Source organism: Pinus tabuliformis, chromosome 1_1 (assembly GCF_031772625.1).
Source record: "Pinus tabuliformis cultivar Carrire ecotype Pingquan chromosome 1_1, CPIR1, whole genome shotgun sequence".
NCBI lineage: Eukaryota > Viridiplantae > Streptophyta > Pinopsida > Pinales > Pinaceae > Pinus > Pinus tabuliformis.
Window position 1 is genome coordinate 610,212,009 of NC_142297.1, and position 21,834 is coordinate 610,233,842.

Sequence of the window (21,834 nt, forward strand, 5' to 3'; positions counted from 1 at the left end):
GCTATGGATAGATAAAGCTTATTGTTGAATTTTGTGCTCGTGCATGGAGCAATTTTTAATTTTGTGCTTGGGTACAAGGCATTGTTGAATTTTGTGCTCAAGAATAGAACACTGCTAACTTTTGTGTCCGAGAATAAAAAACTACTGAATGTCGTGTTTGGGAATAGAACACTACTAATATATCGTGTTTGGGTATAGAACATAGAGGACAATGTTCTTGTAATGGGGGTGGGGTCTATAACAACACTTTTGGCTACCCCTCTTTTAATTATCACTGTGAATTTGTAATTCATGTAAATATTATGGAAATGTAAATAGAATGACTGGCTAAGAGGAGTGGACACATATTTAGAGGTTTGAGGAGGAGTTGTTTGGGAATTGGTTAATGTAGGTTGTTCATTTAATGGACGCTAATTTTTCTGACTGAGTTTTTAATGGCCTACATAGCAGGCAGGGAGGTTGTGTATGGGATTCTTGATTGAAGGAAAATCCCATACCACCTTTTTACTCGAGGAGCATGTTACTAGAATTCCCCCAAATCCAACACCCGATATTTGATTAAAAGCAATTAATTACTGATAAAATATACAACTATATTCCTAAACAAAATATTTAGCTGAAGGAAAATTACTTGATCTGAATCACATATACATAAACAAATTTCTACCCAATCAACAACTCTCCATTAATAAATTAATCACTGAACTTACACGGGATCCCATCCTAAGATGATGGCCAATTGAGAAAATATAGATTACAAAACTGATCACCAACCTCACTGCACTATCTCGAACCCAACACACACTCACTGAGAAGCTTCTCTCAATCTTGTGCTGCTATTGTGTCTTAGCTCCTCACTTTAGGCTCAATTTATAACTTTCCTAAGTGAAGATTGACCAAAAAATTTAATCGTCAAGTTAACCAAAGGTAAGTGACTATACTTTAGTTAACTATCCTATCTTTAGCTTTCTCTACTTTAACTCAAGTACAAGTCATAAATTTAGCTTTATTTACATTCACATCCCATGCATGTCACATGTAACACATTTGCATGTGTGCAACTCATTTGCACACTCTACATGTCGCATGCAAGCTCTTAAAAAGGAAAATCAAGGTCCTTCTAGTCAAGACACAAGACTAGAAGTACCTTTCGAGCTACAAAACTCAACACTCACTCTTAGCGAGGAAGGTACTTTTGGAAGAACCTCCTCCACCTAGATTTGTCTCCAGTACCACCACGTCATCCACTGTTGTAGTTATTCCCTTTGAACTAGAATACTTCCCTACTACATGCTCCATAATCTAATCTGAAGACCCGTTCCTTCCAACCATGCTCCTAAGATCCTGATCCTGAGTGTCTAACAATGTCATATCATACCAACTAAGGTTCCTAGAAGTACCTGAAGAATAACTCTACCTTGCCACCTTCTTCCTCTCAATAACTAACATTGCTCTTGTATCCAATATACCCTCGGATATACCCACAGGTTGTCCCAACAACCTGTGTTACTGCTGCTATCTAATGCTAAGCACTACAACTGCATCCAAGGTCACTCCCTCTAAATATAGAAGCACCTGTCCATCTCAGAACAAAAATCTATATCGAACATCCTTAAAGGTTGATATTATGGGCACATGTACCATCAACCATGGAACAAATAAAATCCATGTTATGTCCACAAATCCTCCTGACTCTAGCTGGAATATGACACATCCAACCCCCTTCACTGCATGTGTGGTGCTAGCTCCACAACTCACATGGAAGTCTGATTTTGTCTCTGGTACAATGAAAAATAATGACCTCCTCCCTTCATGTGATTGAATGATCTAGTTTCCACTAGCCTCAATCCTATGCTAAGTTGTTTGAGCATGACTGTGGGTTTATCTTGGTCCTTTGAGACAACCATGAGTTCTACTGCTAATCCCCCAATTTGTATAGTCTCCCTCTCTCCCTTCGAGGGTTGACCTCCGCCAATTCTGCTGGCTGATGGTACTGTCCTTTGTACCTACCACTAGCTATTTCCAACTTTTCCAACAGCTGCCTGCACATGCATATCATAATAGATCGCCTGCCCAATGAGTCTTGCTTTCCACTTCATCTCACGATTTCTCCAATCATGCCTAGTGTGTCAACCTTCCCACAATGCGATCCCATGCAACCATCTCTGGATGCTCTGACTAGCCTGTAACTAGTTATTTCCTCTCGTAGTGAGCCTCGGTGTTAGTCCCTTGGACACCTTCATGGTTTATCTCTACACTGCACCCAGACCGCTCTAAACCACTTGCGCTCATCATCGCATGACTCCACTACTCTTCTAACGTGCTATGGCTTCCTGTTGAGAGATACCACACCCACCCCAACCATGTCTAATGCACATTGTTACTTCTTCTAGGAGGTTGTGTCCTTCATGCTACAATGGTCTCAAGAATTCAACACACCTCCATGACTTTGGCAATGGACGTACACCACAACCCATTGCCCTCTCCACACTTCGTCATGCTACGAGATTTGGCCCCTTCATTGTGCAACCATAATGGGATTGATGCCATCTATGTCATCCCATGCTACACTGTCCCATTCTACACCATCCCAACCTCTTACATGGCGACCTCACCACAATGCCCATGCTACTTTCCACTGCCTCATGGAGTCATGACCCATGACCTCACGATGGCCCACGACCTTGACTAGACATCCCACACTGTTCCACAATGGTCACAACTCAACCTTCCTATTTTGACCATGATCATGGAGTCTCGGCCATGTGCTACAGTGCTTGTGACCTTCTCTTCCACCACGATGCCTCCTGGTTCCTCTGACATTTTCATATATATATATATATTTTAGTCTCCCATCCTATTGTGCACTGTTGCTCTACTTGTTTGCTAATTGGTTCACTGACGGTTGTAGGCTGCCTTGGTGGTGGCTGGTATCTCAATATACAATTAGCTGGGTCAAGTTGTCGACCAACCACCACAGGTCACCCTGTTTTAATTCCCTTTTTTTTGAAAAAAAAATGAGTCCCCCTTTTTGTTTTCTTTTCCCATGTTATTTTTTTGAATCGTATAATTTTTTTTTCGCTTACAATAAAAAACTCGTCTCCGACTATCCAACATCAACCCTGACACTTATAATTCCAAGATCGATTCAAAGTTGGGGTCTAATACGATGTTAGAATTTCCCTAAACCCAACACCTGATATTTATTTCCAAGAAATTAATTACTGAACAAATACACAACTAGATTCCTAATCAAAATATTTAGTGCAATAAAAAATACTCGATCTTAATCACATACACCTAAATATATTTGTGCCCAATCAACAGTTCTTCTTAATAGATTAATCATGAAACTTACTTGGTCTCCCGTCTTGGGATAATGGCCCAACTAAGAAAATACATATTACAAAATTGATCACCAGCCTCACAACACTCTCTCGGACCCAAAGCATGCTCATTGAGAAGCCTCTCTCAATCTTGTGCTACTGTTGTGTCTTAGCTCCTCAATTTAGGATCAATTTATAACTTTCCTAAGGTAAGATTGACAACCAAAACTAGCTCATCAAGTTAACTCAAGATAAGTGACTTTATTTAACTATCTTATCTTTAGATTTCTTTACTTTAACTCAAGTAGAAGTCATAAATTTATTGTGCTTTACATTCACATCTCATGCATGTCATATGTAAGACATTCACATCCGTGCAACTCACTTGCACACTCTGCATGTCACATGCGAGCTCCTAAAGAGGCAAATCAAGGTCCTTCTAATCAAGATACAGGACGAGAAGTACCTTCCTAGCTACAAAAGTCAACACGTATTGGGTGTTCAACGCACAAGAGGGGAGACCATAGGTTGGTGGAATAAAAGAGGAGCTAACGAGAAATAAGGGGGGGATTAATTCAAATTGGAGATAACATTTGGGAAATTCTTGTGGATCAAAATACACACAGGAAAGGTATGGTTGATATTGTCAAGGATAACAAAAATGACTTGTGTGTTGAGAATGCTTATATGTCGGGTTAGGCATATGAGAATTATGAGTGAAATCATAGGGAATAAGAAGAATGTTGAGCACAAACGTCGACTTTGGAGTGGGAGCATGATGAGGAGCGTGGTTGAAGAGAAAGAGCAAGTGTAGACACAATGTAGTCTGGATTCCTACTAGGTTAAGTGGGTGGAATTTCTATGTACTCTTGATTCCTACATAACAGAGTCGTAACTATGTGATTTCGGATATCAAAGAAGAGAAGAGAAGAGAAGAGAAGAAGGTGGAGACACTATGCATTCTGGAGTCATGTGAGGTGGAGTAGGTGGAACACAATGCGAATTCATGGTTAGCAGAGGGTAAACTTTGCGTGTTTCTCATATCTAAGAGGTTAGCAGAAGGATATTTAATGTGTTGTAGATTCATGATTGAACAAGTGGAGACACTATGGGATACGATCTTGTGTTAAGTAGGTGGAGACAAGGAAGTATATGGATTCTTGTGTGATCAGAGTGATTGGGATCAATGTGAATTCCCTTGACAAATGACCTCCTTAGACTCTGAATCTATCTCAGGTGTGTTCAACTACAAGAAATATTGCAATGTATTTGGCCTACGGTTGGCTGGAGAGTTGAAGTCCCTCTCTCAGTACTAATCATCCAACTATTAAGATAAGTGACTTACTTATAATGCTATGCATATCTATGCAATGTGAATATTGATTAATGCTTTTATATAATAATGGTGTATCAACACTTAAGGAGGAATATGTATTCCTGGTTATTGACAACGAGATGCTTATGTGAATGATTTCCTAGGTTTGGGAATTTTGTTAATACTTCCTTGTGTTGCTAATAATTTATTATGTTTTAAAACTTCTTAATGGGGAACTCTTGAATGCTAGATGTACTTAGTTAACCTTACAATAGGAGTGGTGTTGAATTACTAAATGTATTCTAGCAAGGAGTGCATTAGCATGAAAAGAATGTGATGTTCCTATTGTCTCTAATGAGATGTCTTATGTAGTATGCCTTCATGATTAAGTGAACCTTGAAGTCCTATAATTGTTGGTATTACATGAGTAGTAATGTTATTTACAAATTCATTTGTGATTGCTTTAAAAGTTTAGTTGACTATCAGTTAAGGTGATTTCCATTGCTTGATGCACTGGAAATGCCAAGGATTCCCTGTTGTTTGAAGGTTGTTGAAGGCCAATGATTGGTGTTGGGTGCAATAGGAGGTAAATGGATTCATGTATATGTAAGCAACATGTAAGCCCTGGAGAGCAGAGAACAAAACTTGCATTTTTGGATGATTAAGCCATGAAATTCATACAAACACATATACATATATAAGAGAGTTTTGGATTTTAGCTATGGTTAGAGGGTGGGATGGAGATATTCCCGTTAATGGAGAGAAAACAATTGATGTTGTCCCACTTCTCCCTGGCTAAGTGGTATGTGGAAGGAGGGCAAGGCAAAGCTTTTCTTACCATTGCCGTGAATTCTCGTCGTGCATTGTGTTAGCCTCCTGCTGCAGCAGGTTAATCATCTTTCATGATCGACATTTTTACATGCCAAATATGTCATACTTTGCTTGCTGCAATGCTCCATATTTGATACAGATGGCCAGAGAAGTATCCGTGAAAGTGAGCTAATCTAAATGCCACTGCTTTGTTCCAGTCTTGATGAGTAATCCATTTTGATCAGTTTTCAAGCATGGGAAGGCCAAACAGCTTAATCTTGGCTTCCCCGGGTTTCAATTTCATGTTGTAGAATATAGAGAATGAACATCTGTCCAAACAGCTTAATCTTGGCAGATTTGTAGTTAGGTAGAGAAACAAGGGTGCTCGACAGCTTAATCTGAGTCCCTGGCTGAAATAAGTGTAGAAGTAGATAGGAGCACAAGCAACAAGAAAGAATGAAAAGCTGGGTATGCTAGTTCAAGTGCACCCAAACCAAAAGAAGAGAAAATGCTAGGTGAGTAGGTCGGGTAGGTAGCTTTGTGGTTGCAGAATCATGGCTTGTGATCCATTTCATATTGTCAAGTGTTATATCTATCATATCACAAGTTGAAGGCAGTTGTTCAGTTGGAGGACTTCAAGCGAGGCATGACTAACTTCCCCTTCTTCCTCTTTCCCCAAATCACTCACTAACTTCCCCTAAAGAGGTCAAGATCTGCTTGATACCTCTTAGATTCATCATTCTCCATATCATTTGCCTTGGTGGAGATCTGCTTCACTCAAGGAATGTTCACACTTCTTCTATCAGTCATTTTCCCCCATTGATAGCCTAAGACATCATTCTTAGCGCTTTTTCTCATCATTATCATATTCACTACTAACTTTATTATGTAACTCCCTATCTATTTCCCCTTCCCCTACTAAAACTATGTATATAACTCCCCTGTATACTTATCCCTTCCCCCTGGTTGAAAAATAACCATATACATCCTTGGGAATTGCTAAGTTTATCAGAAACTCAGCAAGAACCCACACTGCCCCCTCTAACCATCTTCCAGATGCATTTCGGACTCCTTTCGATGCATAAAGCCCTTCATCACTCCATAAAACCCCTCTAATTCTTTTTTATTCCTTCACAAAGCATAAATTCCCTTCATATGTATAAAAAACCATCTTTTTTGGCCTTGTTTCTACCTTTTCCCAAGCACAAACCCTTTTAAAGGCCTAAAATCCTTCTCAAATCCATTGAAATCCTCCCAAGTGCCTTTTGACTCCTTCCAAGGTATAAGAATGCAAAAACCATGAAAACCCTTCAAAAAATGGTAAAATTCTCCCTTTTTGGCTATCGGATCCCTTCCGATGCCTTAGAATCCATCCGGAACACCAAAGGCTACCCCTCCGAATTCATTTTTCCTTTGCATTTTAATAAAATGCATGCTCCGATGAGAAAAGGATCTATTTGGTCCCCCTCCGATGCGATATTGCTATGGGGGGGGGGGCAGTGGCATATTATAAGCGAAAATGGCTAAGTCTCAAGGCATGTGCCCTCCCTCCAATGCGATATCGCTGTCGGAGGTCAGGCAATAAGATGTGTTTACTCTATGTTGCATTGCTGAAAGCCCGAGCCGGACCCGATTTCAAAATAATAAAGGGCTTGCAAAGGCATTTTGGATCCGATGGGTTTTGGCGTTTCTATGTGGCAACCCCATGACCCCGCCGATAGCGAAATGTCGACGTAATCTCTGCCATCCATCGGCTTCACCAAATCAACGGCCCATGTTTGATCGGCGATCACCCCTTATGTTTGGCTCAGATATGGCGGAGCCGAAATATTATCAGGGCGGGTTTGTAAAAGCTTTCGGGTCTGTAAGGTCCCCGGGCACAGCGAAAAGGGAGGTCTCCGATATTCCGGAGCCGATAATTTATAAAGGGCAGTTTTGAAAGGGATTTCGGGTCCGTTGTACCCGTTTCAAATGTAAATCCGCCGATATGATGGGTTCCGATGGTTCGGACCCGATCTCCATAAAAAATGGGCACAAAGGCATTTCGGGTCCGCAAGCTATATCGCTCCATCAGAGGTTTTATGTGTTGGGACCAATGGTCCGCCCCGATGCGATTTAGCGCCAGCCATTGGATCGGCCCGCGCCGGATCCAACGGCCAGCATTTAATCTAATGAACAGTGCCGCGCCCGCCCATATTTTTCGCGATTTTTGCTTGTAAAATGGGCATTTTGCCTGTTATAAAGGAAAAGGGGCTATTTTTCATATTATTCATATATATGCCGCGCGCGCCTCTTCGTCAAGGGAACAGAGTCATTCTTTAATCAATTTCGATCGCCCCAGGCCCAGATTAGCTCCAAACGCAGGGTTTTCACCTCGGCAGGCCTTCAATGACCCTTTACTCATCCAGTTCGTGATTTTAAGTGTTGCTAAAGCATTTTGAGTCGGCCAAGGGCCGATAACCACCCAAAAGTAACAAAGCGCCTCGCAGCAGGTACTTGGGCCAAATAACGGCCACTAATGAGATGATGTGACAGTTTAGAGCATTTTTGAAACCAAGAAAGATCAGGAAGTGGCAAAGAGTATCAGGGAAGCGGCAGAGAGTATCAGTCAAAATCTTCCAAAGCAGATGAAAACAGAAGGGCCCCAGCAGATTCAGCAAAGCATCATTAAGCCGTTATGGCTCCCCAACTTACAGTTATGGCCATGAGGCCAGCACACGACTCAAAGACCTCTCTACACTCATTTTAGAGGCTGCAGCCTCATGCGCAGCCCTTGTTTACATGACTTGAGATGCCAGCTGCCCCAGCGCAGCTGTTTTAATATGTTTTATGCATTTATTTCCAGCATAGATTAGTTTCAGTGACAATGACTGCACAGATCTCTTTGATCTGTTTTGAGAGATATTTTTGAGATATTTTCCCCCTTGACACCTGTTCAAGGGAGGTCTGTAGCTATTTTTCTTTATATACCACCCTCTGCACTGTTTGAAGGGGGTGGTTGGTTAATGTACTCGAGGAGAGACTCGCACTGTATATCTAATATTTTCTATCATCAAAGACTTCTTACAAGCTTGGAGAATGGACTGTTTGATGTGTTGTTAATAGTTCCAAAGAGTAAATGATGGAATTCTTGTGCTGCTATATGAATCAATAAGTGTTCCTAACCTCTGTTATTTCAATTTCATATATGCTCAAGTCATAGAACAAAGGATTGGTTTAGAATTTGCTTAGCTGCACTCTATGCTCAGTTTCTATGGCTTTTTAATGTTTTCCTCTTGATTTAGGCATAAATATGAATTCTTTTATGGCTCATGTTTGATCTATTTCACATATGAATGACTGTTATCTAAGAATTCTTAGCTGCTCCTAGATAGAGCTCATTCATCTTCCCTCTACTAACCTGATTGAGAGATTCTTTGTTGCCTCTCATTCCTTAGCCTTCAATCCATCTCCATTCAGCTTGAGTATTGTTTCATGAGCAGCTACCTTGCTTCTCATTCCTCTTGTGACCAAGAAAATGCACAAGCAGTCTTACTCCATGACTCCATGCCCAATGGTTTGAAACTTACCACACTATGCTTTGCCTCTCTACTTGAAAGCATCATCCTTCCCATCAAAACTTAAACAAAACCCCTGAACTCAAAAACTAGCCTAAAATCATCATCAATAAAGCTAAATCAGAAAGAGAGAGCCCTCTCTGATTGCAGGTAGGCTAGGACCTGCAATCCAAAGATTGGTTTGTGGTTACCTCGGCCGTATCCTTTAAAGGAGCTTAAGGACAACCTGAGCGATAACACATTGCGCCTCTTCTGGTGTATGGTGTATAACCGTTGTTGGGAACAGGTGCTATTGACGAGTGTGGGATGGGAATCTATCTCATTACTCAACATGAAAGTTCACCTAGCATTGTGCCTAGTTGGCCAATAATCCTGATGTGTTGTGGCGTTGTGGCATGGTGTCAGGACGAGGAAATCCCTGTCTAGGGAATGGTGAATGGTACGGTATGTGATGGGGAATTAAATTTTGATCCCAAAGTTTTTATAATGTGAATTCGTCACGAAACATGAGGGAGTTGAGCCCTATGCATCCCTTCGGTTAAACTAAGGTGGACAAGGCCACATAGGCCGAATGAGACATCCAATGCCACATAAGAGCTTTTGAGGATGTGAAAAGGAAATGTCGCATGGACGCTGATGTAGCATGTCATTTGTTTGACACGTGGAATGGGAGTTTTTGGACATGGAAACAAATGAATCCACTTGACATATGGCATCAATTTTATGGCGCCACGTGGTCGTGGGTGTCATGTGGCACATACACAAGCTTGATTTGGTAGTGTCAACATTACCATGGGGCTTGATTCCTCTACAACACATTTGGAGTGCCTTTTTATAATAGGCATTGGAGTGAAAAAAAGCCATGTAGTGCTAGAAAAGGAATTTTTCTCGGCATTTACCATGGAAAAGTCTGTCAGACTAGGGAGGTTTCAGCTCCAATGGATCTTGGGCGAATTGCAATAACACAGAGGCACTAGGGCGTGGTGAGGTGGTGGAGACATGATGGCAATGTCAGAGATGTGGCACGACCACATAGGCCTTTTGGGTTTCCATGTGGAAATACTTACTGGTGTGGAAAGGGTTCTAAAGGCCCAACTTCAAATGGACATAACTTTTGATCTAAGAGTCATATCAAGACAAAATTTATATTATCGGAAAGCTCTCGACGAGTTGAATGAAATGGTAATGTCCAAAGTTAATTACACTAACCTTGGGGAAGGAGAAATTACGTAAACCCATTTCCATGATGAGACAATGGAGGTTGGGTTAATTAAAAGTAACACCTCCCATTCAGCCTGGGAAGTCAAAGGGGGCGGGAGGGAGTGTTACCTAAATTCGATTAATGGAAATGAATTATTCTCAAAAAAATATTTTAGAGGCCCTCATAAAAGATGTATAGTTTCTTCGACTCTAGATTTCTCTAGCTCCAAAACCTAATGCTTTCTTAAGGAAACCATTCCTCTCATCTAATTTAATATGTCTTGGTTTTTGGGAAAATGTTAAACATATCAATAATCGGTTGGATAGTATTATGGGGAGCCCCCCTTTCATAGGAAATCCAACCTTGGTCCTCTTAAATAATGGCTAGGTGGTTCTGGGAAGAAAAACTTTTCATGACATATCTATTTGGGATTCGTTTAGTGCATGGAGCAAATGGATTGTTGGTTCCCTACCTAGACAAGTTGTCCCCATTGCATAAGCCTTTGAATCCTCTCTTACTGATTGCACCATCAAATCAATAAGGTAGAACGAGATTTTTTGAGTAGGCACTTAAGAAAACATAATGAAAAATGGTTACATTTGCTGGTTAGCACAAGCAAATGAAACTCTAAAAGATATCTTGTCAAAAAATGGACCAACAATGCTCCCCCCAAAATCAAATTCTTCTTTGGACTTAGTGCATGGGAAAAATCCTCAAAGATAAGAATTTGATTAAAAGGGACATTTAGGGTCCCTCAAGGTGTGAAATTTTCATTGCAGCCTCATAATTAATAAAAGGTTCGAGAGGAACAATTATCCAATTGTATGCATGGAAACTAGGAGTTATCACTAATAATTTAGCCAAGGCATATACAATTATGAAAGGTATAATATTGGATTCTCATATCTTCCTAGGAATCTCTGCATTTTAGGTGACTGTATATCATCCTGAGACGCATAAAAATAGGATCTAAGGCCAAAGATTTCATATTGGAAGCTATCCTTAGTAGAATCCAAAATTTGGTGGGGAGAAAGCATTGTGTGATTGAGTGGTTCTATGTTCGGTGGAAAAACAATAGGTTGGTAGATTCTCAAGCCAACTTGGCTACTCAATTAGGATAAAAAAGTTTGTTACTAATAAATGGGAATTTTTTCACTCATTTAATTCCTTAAGTCTCAAAATCCAACAAGTATCTTGTCGATGTAGATCATGGTAAGTATGATGTTGTGTATAATCTCATGTGAGGTTGACAAACTTGGTGACTCATATACACTTCTTACCATCATGGTTGTTTAATATGGTACCTAGGGATATAATTCCCTTAATCTCGTCACATGTTGTAATGGTGGGATATATCATTGGGGCATGGTGAACATGGTAAATCAGAATTAAACAGTGTCTCTCTCCATTTCTTACTTAAGGAAGCATGGTAGCTCTGCTTTCATCGAGGATTTTCTCCATGTCAGAGGAATCAATCCAATATTGTTTAGTTAGGTAGAGATAGGTTCCATGGATTTTTTGAAACTATGAACCACTCATAATTTCATACAACAACATGATGTGGACATTAAATGGTTGTGTGATGAATTGGCTTAAATGGTGCAAAGGTTAATAATGATAGAGCATAATTTTAGTTCTAATGGAGATGTCCTACTGAGCGTTCTATTTTTTCAAAACCGGCATCTGGACATCCTGGAGAAAGTGGCTCTCAAATTGATTAATGTAGGTTAGTGCATGACCTATACTCTTGTGCCCCCTTCTCTGAATTTTAACTTTCTAATCTTAGATCATGGTGAAGAAGCTCATGCCTTGTAACTTTGAATGGTTAGACTTGAATTGATAAAGTTTTCTCTTCTTTTAGCAAATAGCTTTGTCTGTGCAATGCTTGAATATAAAGGATGCACCTTATGTAATGGTGAAATTTTGTAAACCTCATAATTTTAGTTACGTTGAATAGGAATTCAAAAGTGCAAGTATTTTTTGTTGGAAATATTGAGGGGAGGTGGGCATGGTGAATCAATATTTCATTATTTTAAACTATTTTTATCTTTTAACACATTTGTTGTACATAAATCATGAAACACAAATCTTCATAAGAGACACTTATACAATTTTTTGTGTAAATATTTTGTAAACTTCCTTGTACAAAGTAAACACCTACTTACAACATCTGTAGGCACCAACCTACAAGAGATTTAAATCCCCTAGCTAAGCACCAACTCATCAACTTCATAGGGAGTAACCTACAAGGGACTCTAATCTCCTCAATTGAGCACCAACTCAATGATTTGTAGGCGCTAACCTACTTCTTCAAGATACTTCACAACTTCTCCTGGTTCACACAAATTGCCTTTCTTTAATGGAATTTCCACCCAACCATACTGCTTTTAGATTTGCACCATCAATATTGATCACATCCACTTGTCCTGCTCCTTTATCTTGTCCTAGTCCTTGACTTTGTCGTCAATCTTTTCTTCAACTTTCCTTCAATCTTTTCCTTAGCTTTATCATCAATCTTCTTCTTTCTGTTGGGTTGTTGGTTACCCTTCAAATTAGTAGATTAATAGAATATACAGTGTGTAGTTTTGAGGTTTGGGTGGGGGCCGATGTCGTAGTATGAGTTTGACTAGCAACTGGTGGATGTAGAGACATGTGACAATTGATTAGAAATCAAACCCTCTACGGGAGCGCTAACCATGTATGAAATGGCACCATATAATTTCCACCTCATATTTTGCTTTTATTTTTTGTAGAAATAATTTGGGTTGATCTTGTGATTTTTATTTCTTTCAAATAACCTCTGTGTCTCAATGTCTTGACTCTTGTAGGACGAGGGATGATGATAAAGATGGCCATGGGCAAGAGGCATGCTACCTTATTGTTTCCAAGGAGGATAACTCTACACTAGCAGTTAGAAATCGTCGATGGCATCATTAAGCGGTTACTTGGAATAATGCCAACGAAGGTGCTCTGTGCACAATACTCATAAGTGGTATTCGTTGAATTGGAGTACATTGAGATGTGTCATTTTTTTTTCCTCGGAAAAAGCGTAATTTTCATTAAAAAGATAAGAAAATTACATGTTGTATGATACTGCATATATGAACTGCTGTCAGCAATAAGGGAGTACTGTTTAGAGCTATTATAAGCTTTACAAAAACTATTATGATGCTTACTGATAATAAACTTCAGAGAAGTCCAGTAAGTTTCTGAAATAGGTGTTTTGTCCAAAAATAAACTAAAAACTAGACAAGTTATATACATAGAAGGAGAAAGTAATAAAAAAACTGTTGAATGATCTAGCGATCATTCGGAAAAGAACCAATCATGTCCATGAAAGGATGATGATAGTAACTGTAGAAAATGCTGCCCATGTATTCCTATATCTGCCATTGACCTCTGTTCAGCTGCGCTGCCTCTTTGGATAAATGATCAACGATCTCATTCCTTTCCCTGTATATATGTGAGCATGCAAATGAATCAAATTGAGACTTTAGAGAAAGGATATCAGTCAGAATATCTCTAAGTGTGTGCAAGTGACAATGATTAACTTCATTTGTCCAGTTAATTATGAGCTGTGAGTCTCCAAATATCTGAAGTTGTTGGCAATTTTGTTCTTTTGCAAAAAGGAGAAGGTATTTTAGGCTGCTCAATTCAACATAGTTGTTTGTGCCTCTGCCTAGGCCGACCTTGATTCTATAAGACACTATATTATCCATATGCAGCACCGCCCCACCACCACAGCCTTCAGCTTGTGCCGAGCCATCAAAATAACCCCAGGGGGAGTTTATGTCTATGGATTCCTGGGTAATGATCTGAGGGGGTCGAATGTCCTGGTCCTTCGGGATCAAATTGTATATGGCCAACAACGAAATACTGGAGGAATCCCAATCTATTTTGTCATTCATGAAGATGGATTTGTTCCTGTTAAGCCAGATTCCCCAACAGATTAATAGTGGAAGGCATCTAGTTTTCTGTGAGTTGGATTTTATCCACCATCTTTGCCAAGCCTCTTCGATATCTTGTCCAGACCAATCAATATGTAGATTTAGTGAAGTGAGGATCCTTAACCAGAAGGCTTTCGAGATAGGACAGTTAAGGAAGAGATGAGAAGTATCTTCCTCATGCATCCTACACAGACAACATCTAGAAGGCCCGCAGTTTGCACGATGCCTTAGCATTAGTTCAGTGTGAAGCTTGTTTGTTAAAATGCACCACATGAAAAGCCTAGATTTAGGAGGTGCCTTTAATTTCCAGATATGACTCTACGACCAAGAGGAATCACTAGTGTGTCTGGTTGCCGATGCATAAGCATAACCTGTTTTGGGGGAGTATCTGCCATGGGGATCCAATGCCCAGATAAGGACATCTTGATTGTCGCTTATACACACATTGGCCTCCTCTAATGAACCTATGAATCTCTGCCAATCTTTGACCCAAATATCCGGAATGTTGAGCGTTCTGTGGTCCTTCCAGTTCTGGTTTTGCCAACTGTCCTGGAAAGCAACCGCTATATGTGATAAGTGGGTGATGCCTGAGACTTGAAGGAAATTGCAAAGAGGACGGGGAAGAATATGGCCATTCCCACATCCACTCCACGCGTCCAAACCAATCCTCACTTGAACTCCATTGCCAACTTTCCAAGCCAGACCTTGCTTGATCAGAGAGATAGACTGAGATATTGCTTTCCAAATTATGGAGGCGCCAAACGTAGGAACTGAAGGTCTACGGATCCATTCCAGAACTGAGAGTGGATATATGTACTTATAATAAGTGATTTCCTGCCAAAGACTTCTGGAGTTTATAAGTTTCCAGCCCAGTTTTGCAGCCAAAGCCTCAACGAATAAATGAAATTTTTTTATGCCCCAACCCCCTAGTTTTTTGGGTTTATCAATACTGTCCCAACGGACCCAAGCAAAGGTTCTCCCTAGATTTTTTCCATGCCAAAGGAAGTGACAACATAATTGTTGAATTCTTTTTAAAATGCCTTTGGGGATCCAGGCCAATGACATCCAGTAAACCAGAATAGCTTGAAGGACCGACTTGAGGAGGGTGAGCCTACCTGCTCTAGAAAGCCATCTCTGTTGCCAAATATTGATTCTGCTTTCAATCTTGGCTATAAGCCAAGTCCAATCTGCTATGCGATAACCATTTGGTTTCAATCTGAAACCCAAATATTTAAGACCATCATCCAAATCATGATGCTCATATTCAAAAAGTTGGCTAGCTAATCTTGCTTCATTTAGTTGGTAGGAAACTATGATAATAGTTGATTTTGCAATATTTGGTTGCATGCCTGTAGCTTTACAAAAGAGATCAAGAATAGCCTTGAAAGCATATGAGTCTTGAAAAGATCCATTTAAAAAAATCAGAACATCATCTACAAATAAGAGGTGGGTTATAGAGGACATATCCGAGATCTTGACTCCAACCAAGGAGCCTTCCTCTCTGCCTTTTTTTATCAGTCTGCTAAAACCTTCCATGATGAGGAGAAAGAGCAGCAGGGAGAGAGGACATCCCTGCCTAAGGCCTCGTTCTGCATGAAAGAAACTTGAAGCCACTCCATTGATGAGAATACTGTAGGAGACTGAAGTAAGACAACCCATGATCCAATTGATGAAAGCAAAAGGGAATCCAATGTGAGTGAGAGTTATCCTGAGGTAGGACCAACAAGTACGATCAAAGGCTTTGGAAAGATCAATTTTTAGGATGACTGACTTTTTATGGAGCTTCTTAATCGAGTGGAGAGCTTCCTGAGCAGTGCCAATTGCTTCATGGATCTGGCGATGGCTGAGAAAGGAAAATTGTTCCTTGGATATCATTCAGGAGAGAAAGGGCTTAATACAGAGGGCTATTGTTTTGGAGATGATTTTGTAAATGCTATTGCAGAGGGATATGGGTCTGTAATCGTCAAAGGAGGAAGGGTTATCAGATTTGGGGATAAGGGCCAGGAAAGTCGAGTTGAAGGCCTCCAAAATTCTGCTAGACTTTTGGCTTTCTTCAATGGTCTGGATGAGATCATCTCCAATTAAATCAAAAAAGGAATTGAAGAATTCAACCGGCCACCCATCAGGATCTGGGCTATTATCCTTATGAAAGCACTTCAGCACAGATTCAAGCTCTTCTCTAGTAACCTGAGAGTTTAGATCTTCTATTTCCTCTGGCTCAATAAATTTGGGCAGAGCTTCAACAGTGCAAATGATTCTTGGAAGGGTTATTCCAATGGGGGCTTTGTAGATATTAGAGAAATGCCTAATCCCCATGTCAGACAGTTGCTCAAAATTTCCCTCTTTCCTTGCTTCCGAGTCTTGTAATTCCCAGATTGTGTTAATGGATTTCCGACCCCTTGCATATTGTTGAAAGAACTTTGAATTTTCATCACCTGATTTGAGCTAGATTGCTCTGCTCTTCGGCCTCCAAGTTTCTTCTTTTAAGCGAAGAAGTTTAATTCAATTTGTTTCCAGCCGAATCAACTATAACTTTTGTTCAGTCGAGTTCGATCCAGTGGGAATTGATTCTTCGAATGCTAATAGAGCCTTTTCAATCCTTTGTAGATCTTCATCTTCTTTTCTTTGTTTTAATCTGGCCCAGGTTATTGTTTTTCCTTTTAGAACTGCTAGATTTTTTGCAAAGAGCTCCCCTGGAGAGGAAGTTTCATTCTGAGAGCAATGGATCCAAGATGCCGAGACCAAGTTCCTGAAACTTGGCTCCAACAACCAAGAGGAATTAAATTTAAAAGGTGAAGAGGGTTTAGAAAGATTACCCTTGAGCTCCAGAAAAATAGGAGAGTGATCAGAGATCCCACCACTCCCCACCCATTGACGAAAGAGATTTAAACTTGCCATAAGAGGGGCTTTGATCAAGAATCGGTCCAATCTTCTAGCAAGGGCATCTACCCCCAATCTACAATTCCTCCAAGTTGGCTTGAGTTTAACAGGGTCAATATTTAGAAAATCGTGAGCATCCAACAAGTTTTCAAAAAAAGTTGTGAGATGATCACTTTGACCCTTGAAACCCCAAGATTTCGCTGTACCGAGGGAGAAATTTAAATCTCCACCAATAATTATATTATCTTGATTCATAAAATCAGCCTCCATGATTCTATTCCAGAAGAATTCTCTGTTCTGGCAAGGGCCATAGATGTTGATAAGCCTAAATGGTCTGCTGAGCTCCATAGACAAGATATCTGCACCAAGAAGACCTTCTCCTCCCCAAACATTTAGGATTTTTGTTGAACAAGTGTTAAACCCCAAGCTGCAGCCACCAGAGCGACCCTTCACATCCAAAAAATGAAATTCCCAAGTTGGGAGGAAACTTAAGAGAAGCTTATTTATCTGGTGACCTTCCCTCAGAGTTTCTTGAAGGAAAATAGCATCCAGCTTTTCAGATTGACAGAGCCTCTTGAGAGCCAGTTTTTTGTCTGGGTTGGCTAGACCCCTACAATTAAAGGAAAGACAGATCATGGGGGTGAGGAGTGAGGGTTTATATTTGCTCTAAGAACCTAGTCGATTGGCGATTGGACCCCGGAGGCTACTTCAACACTAGCCCTTTTAACAACCTTATAAATTTTTGATTGACGACCACGCGGGGGTTTGAGAGTAATTGAAGGAGAGGGGTCTAGGTCCAGGCATAAGACTGAAGAGGGTGCGACAAGGAGGGATCTGAGGAAATATCGGTGCGGCCCACTTGATAGCGAGCGATCATCGAGCGGGTAGGTGGTCCTATCCACAGAGGGTTGGGGAATGGGGGAAGACAGTGAGGGAGGGGCAATGGGAATAGGACATACCGAGGAGCATAATTTATTAACTTCAGATTGAGAAACTACACAGTTCAATGAAGAAGATAAATTTACTGAACCTTCAATAGAATGAGAAAAATGAGGAAGAGTGGAGTAGGGAGTACCCGCAAAAGTCGTGTCCTGGGTTCTGGAGTTTTCAGGGGGCAATTCGATGCCTTTGCAGATTGGTGAGCTGCGGCCTGCAGCAGAGTTTGACAATAGGGCAGAGTACTTTCTTGGAGGTCCCCTAGAGAAACGAAGTCTGAATCTAGAGTTTGAGTGGAGGCTGAGACCAACGCTTTGGCCGGGATCTGATTCTTTCCTGAAATTCTTGGACAGTCTTTATATAAATGCCCCACTTCATGACATTTGTGGCAGCGGAAGGGAATGCCTTCGTAATCTAATATTTGCCCCTAAGTAATGTCTCCCATCTGAAGCAGGTAGCTCTCTACCAGACCTTCTCTGGTATCTAGGTGCACTAGAATACATGCCAATGCTAGGCAGCCTGTGTCTTGGTAGGTTCTATCATGATCCAGATAGACACCCAAATCATCTCCTATTACCTTGAAGATCTCTTCCCCCCAAAATTGTAATGGGAGAGCAGGCAATCAGACCCAGATTGGCCCCACTCCATGATTTTCCTTTTCTGGGTCAAACATTGGCGACCATCGCTTCAATAGCACTAGTGTCATCTTAATGTGCCAATACCGTGTGAGGACCTAGTCAACCTAGTCCGGATGAGTGAAAATCAGAGCAAACCAACCCTGGGAAAGCGAGAGAATACCTGGAAGCTGAATGAGGAGATTCCCCCAAATTTCCGCTGTCCACTTTCGAAGGCACATCAGAGAGTAATTTCGGCCTCTCACCCTTCCAACTAACACCGTGCTCTCTGTGAGGGCTGCTTGTGCCATAGAGATTCCTTCTCCAAAGATTAACCGCCTGTCCCTTTCTCTGATTTTTGAATTCCTTGATTTTTTTGGTTGCTTTGGTCGCGCCTTGGCTGCTTGCTCTCCTTCCTTGAGGCCAATGTCTTTAGAATCAAAATGATTTCCTTCCAAAGCTTGGTCCTGTCCGGGAATGCCTATGAAGCAGCCTGAAGGAGGGGCTGAGCTGACTGGTTGGAATGCTGTATAAAAAGGGGCAGTCCCGAGGATTCTGACTTGTTCAGGCAGCAATCCTTGTGTTGTTTGTCCCAAATTACTCGGTCCTTCTCCAGAAACACCCGCTCCGCCTTGGGTATTTGTTGCTACCGGGAAGGCTTGCGACCATGAATTCAGGTCTGACAGGGAGGGGATGGGTAGGAAAGGTAACTCCGGGCCTTCTTTCGGAATAAATATTCCTTCCGTAACTGTCAGGGGCGGAGTCGATTCTAGGGTCTACAAGGAGACCTCCATATCTTCCATTTGAGTTATAACTGCCTCAACCCCTGTGACCGGTAAACTGGCTATCACCAGCGTAGTCAAAGCTGGAACTGGTCGGGTGAAATTGACCCAAATATCCTCAGCAACAAGGGAGTTAGAAGTATAGTCAAGTAGCTGTTCATCCATCCGGGAGCCAACTGCCCAAGAAAACAGTGCACCATTCCTAGAATAGTAATAAAATGACTGTTGACCTAAGGCAGGGAGGTAGAGAACGATGTCTCCGTTATGAAGTAACCCGTAAAAACAATCTTACCGCCGCGCCTTCCTGTTGGGGTTACCCTCACCCGAGACCACCATATCTTGACAAACGCCCTTGTAATCTGCTTTAAACCCTCTTACAAAACGATTTCTGTTTTGACATAAAAAAGACAATGGTTTATTTTAATGTTCCTGCCAGATTGACCCATAGTCCCGTAAGCTTCCAATAGAAAATGCATGACCACAGAGGTCCACCCTTGGTTGCAATGTGAAACTGTAGTTAGAGTGGGAAAGCAGGAGGTAACAAAACAATGGTTTGTAACCTTCACCCTTCAAGTGTATCCAATGTCTCTCATCACCATACACTGTGGAACAAAAACCCCCTATAGAGCGAGTACTCTAACCATGAGAGCCCCAGACAAAGAGTTGTAATCTCTTGGAGCTCGAGACCCTCTCTTGGTTACTATGGATGGTCCCGACTTCGAAGCCCACACTCACCATCGCAGTAGAGCTCCCCACAGGGCATGTGAATTTGTTACTCACATTGAGATGTGTCATGTTTCATGATGGATGAGAATAAATATTATTTAGATGTGTAATGTATTATGAGGATAAACAAGTGCTACATAGTAGCTATTCCTTGTCGCTTAGCTTAAAGATAGGTAAATTAAAGTGAAAAACAATAAAAGAGCTATGTGACATTGGCTATGATAACTATCTAGTAGAACATTGGCTATTAGAACTGTCCACTAGAATTCAATCGTGTGCAAAAAAAAAAAACATTTCCTTCAACATTTACTGAGGGTTGATTTACTCTCCAAAAAGGTGTTAAGTAATTCTGAGCGGGATTTGTATATAGATAGGATGATCTTAGTCCGAGTGAACTAATTTTGATGTCGGTCTTTGAAGAAATCAAATGAAATCAGATTGATTTGGTAGGTCTGATCAGATAGCGTCAACAAAGTTTTGTTAATGGTCATGAAATCGAGTGGGAGATTCAATATTGCGATCAAAATTCACTAGTAGATTTGAGATCAAAATTCAGGCAAGTAGATCTACCATTAAAATATAAGATGTAAGCACGTGGTTTGATTTGTCAGTAGGAATTCCAAAGTGCAGTAGATTTTGTGTGGACATTGCATCCATCATCAAAGTGTAGTAGATTTTGTTTAGACACTGCATCCATCATCAAGCACTAGATGGGTGGAATGTCCACTCGAAACATTGTTTTGAAAATTTCTTACAATATAAACAACTATGAAAATCTACATTCAATTAAATTAGTTCTTAAATTTTTACATAAAACTAAAAAAATTTACATAGTTTTTTCTGGATATTTTTCTACAATATAAACAACTATAAACATCTACATTCAATTAAATTAGTTTTTAATTTTTCCTAAAATAAAAATAATATGATTGATTATTAAAAACAAACATATGATTGATTATTAAAAACAAACCTAATATGCTAATCTTTAAATCATGAGAAAACTTGATGAAATTTATATTTAATTTGTTTTTAAATTTTTACCAAAAATAAAAAGAATATAATTGGTTATTAAAAACAAATGTTGTTTGGTAATTTGGAATTGTTTAATAATTTGGAGTTATCCCAAAACTTGATTCATATTTATTTATTTATTTATTTTAAATATAATAAATACTTTGTACGGTATAAGTACATTCACAAAGAAAAGACAAATCACTATGAACCATCAATATCTCAAAAAGAGTTTAATATGTTTTATTATTATTTTTATAGGATGTATTTCCATATTTATAATTTTTAATAAGATAACAAGCTTAAATACAAACATTGTATGGTATAAGTACACTCACAATGTGTCACTAATGAGGGGTAGGTATCATATGTGGTATTGACATTGACTGTAGATTTATAGTGTTTTGTATAATGATTTCTTGACAAGAGTTGTTCATTGATGTGTGGCAGAAGAAACAACCCTGTGATATAGGCATCACGAAAACAACTGCGTTCTGATCTTCGCATTCACATCACATGTGAGTAGACAAGGAGAGGAGTCGGTCATATGTACTTTTCAATTGTGAAATTCGAGGCATTTTCCAATAAGGTGTGAAAAGTTTTAACCAATCAGTGGAGAGATAATTTTAAGTAAAATAATGGTAACCTAATAAGAATTTTGTTTTCTAAAGTTTTACTTTAGTAAAACTAAAAATATATAAAATGTTTGACTAAATTAATACCTGG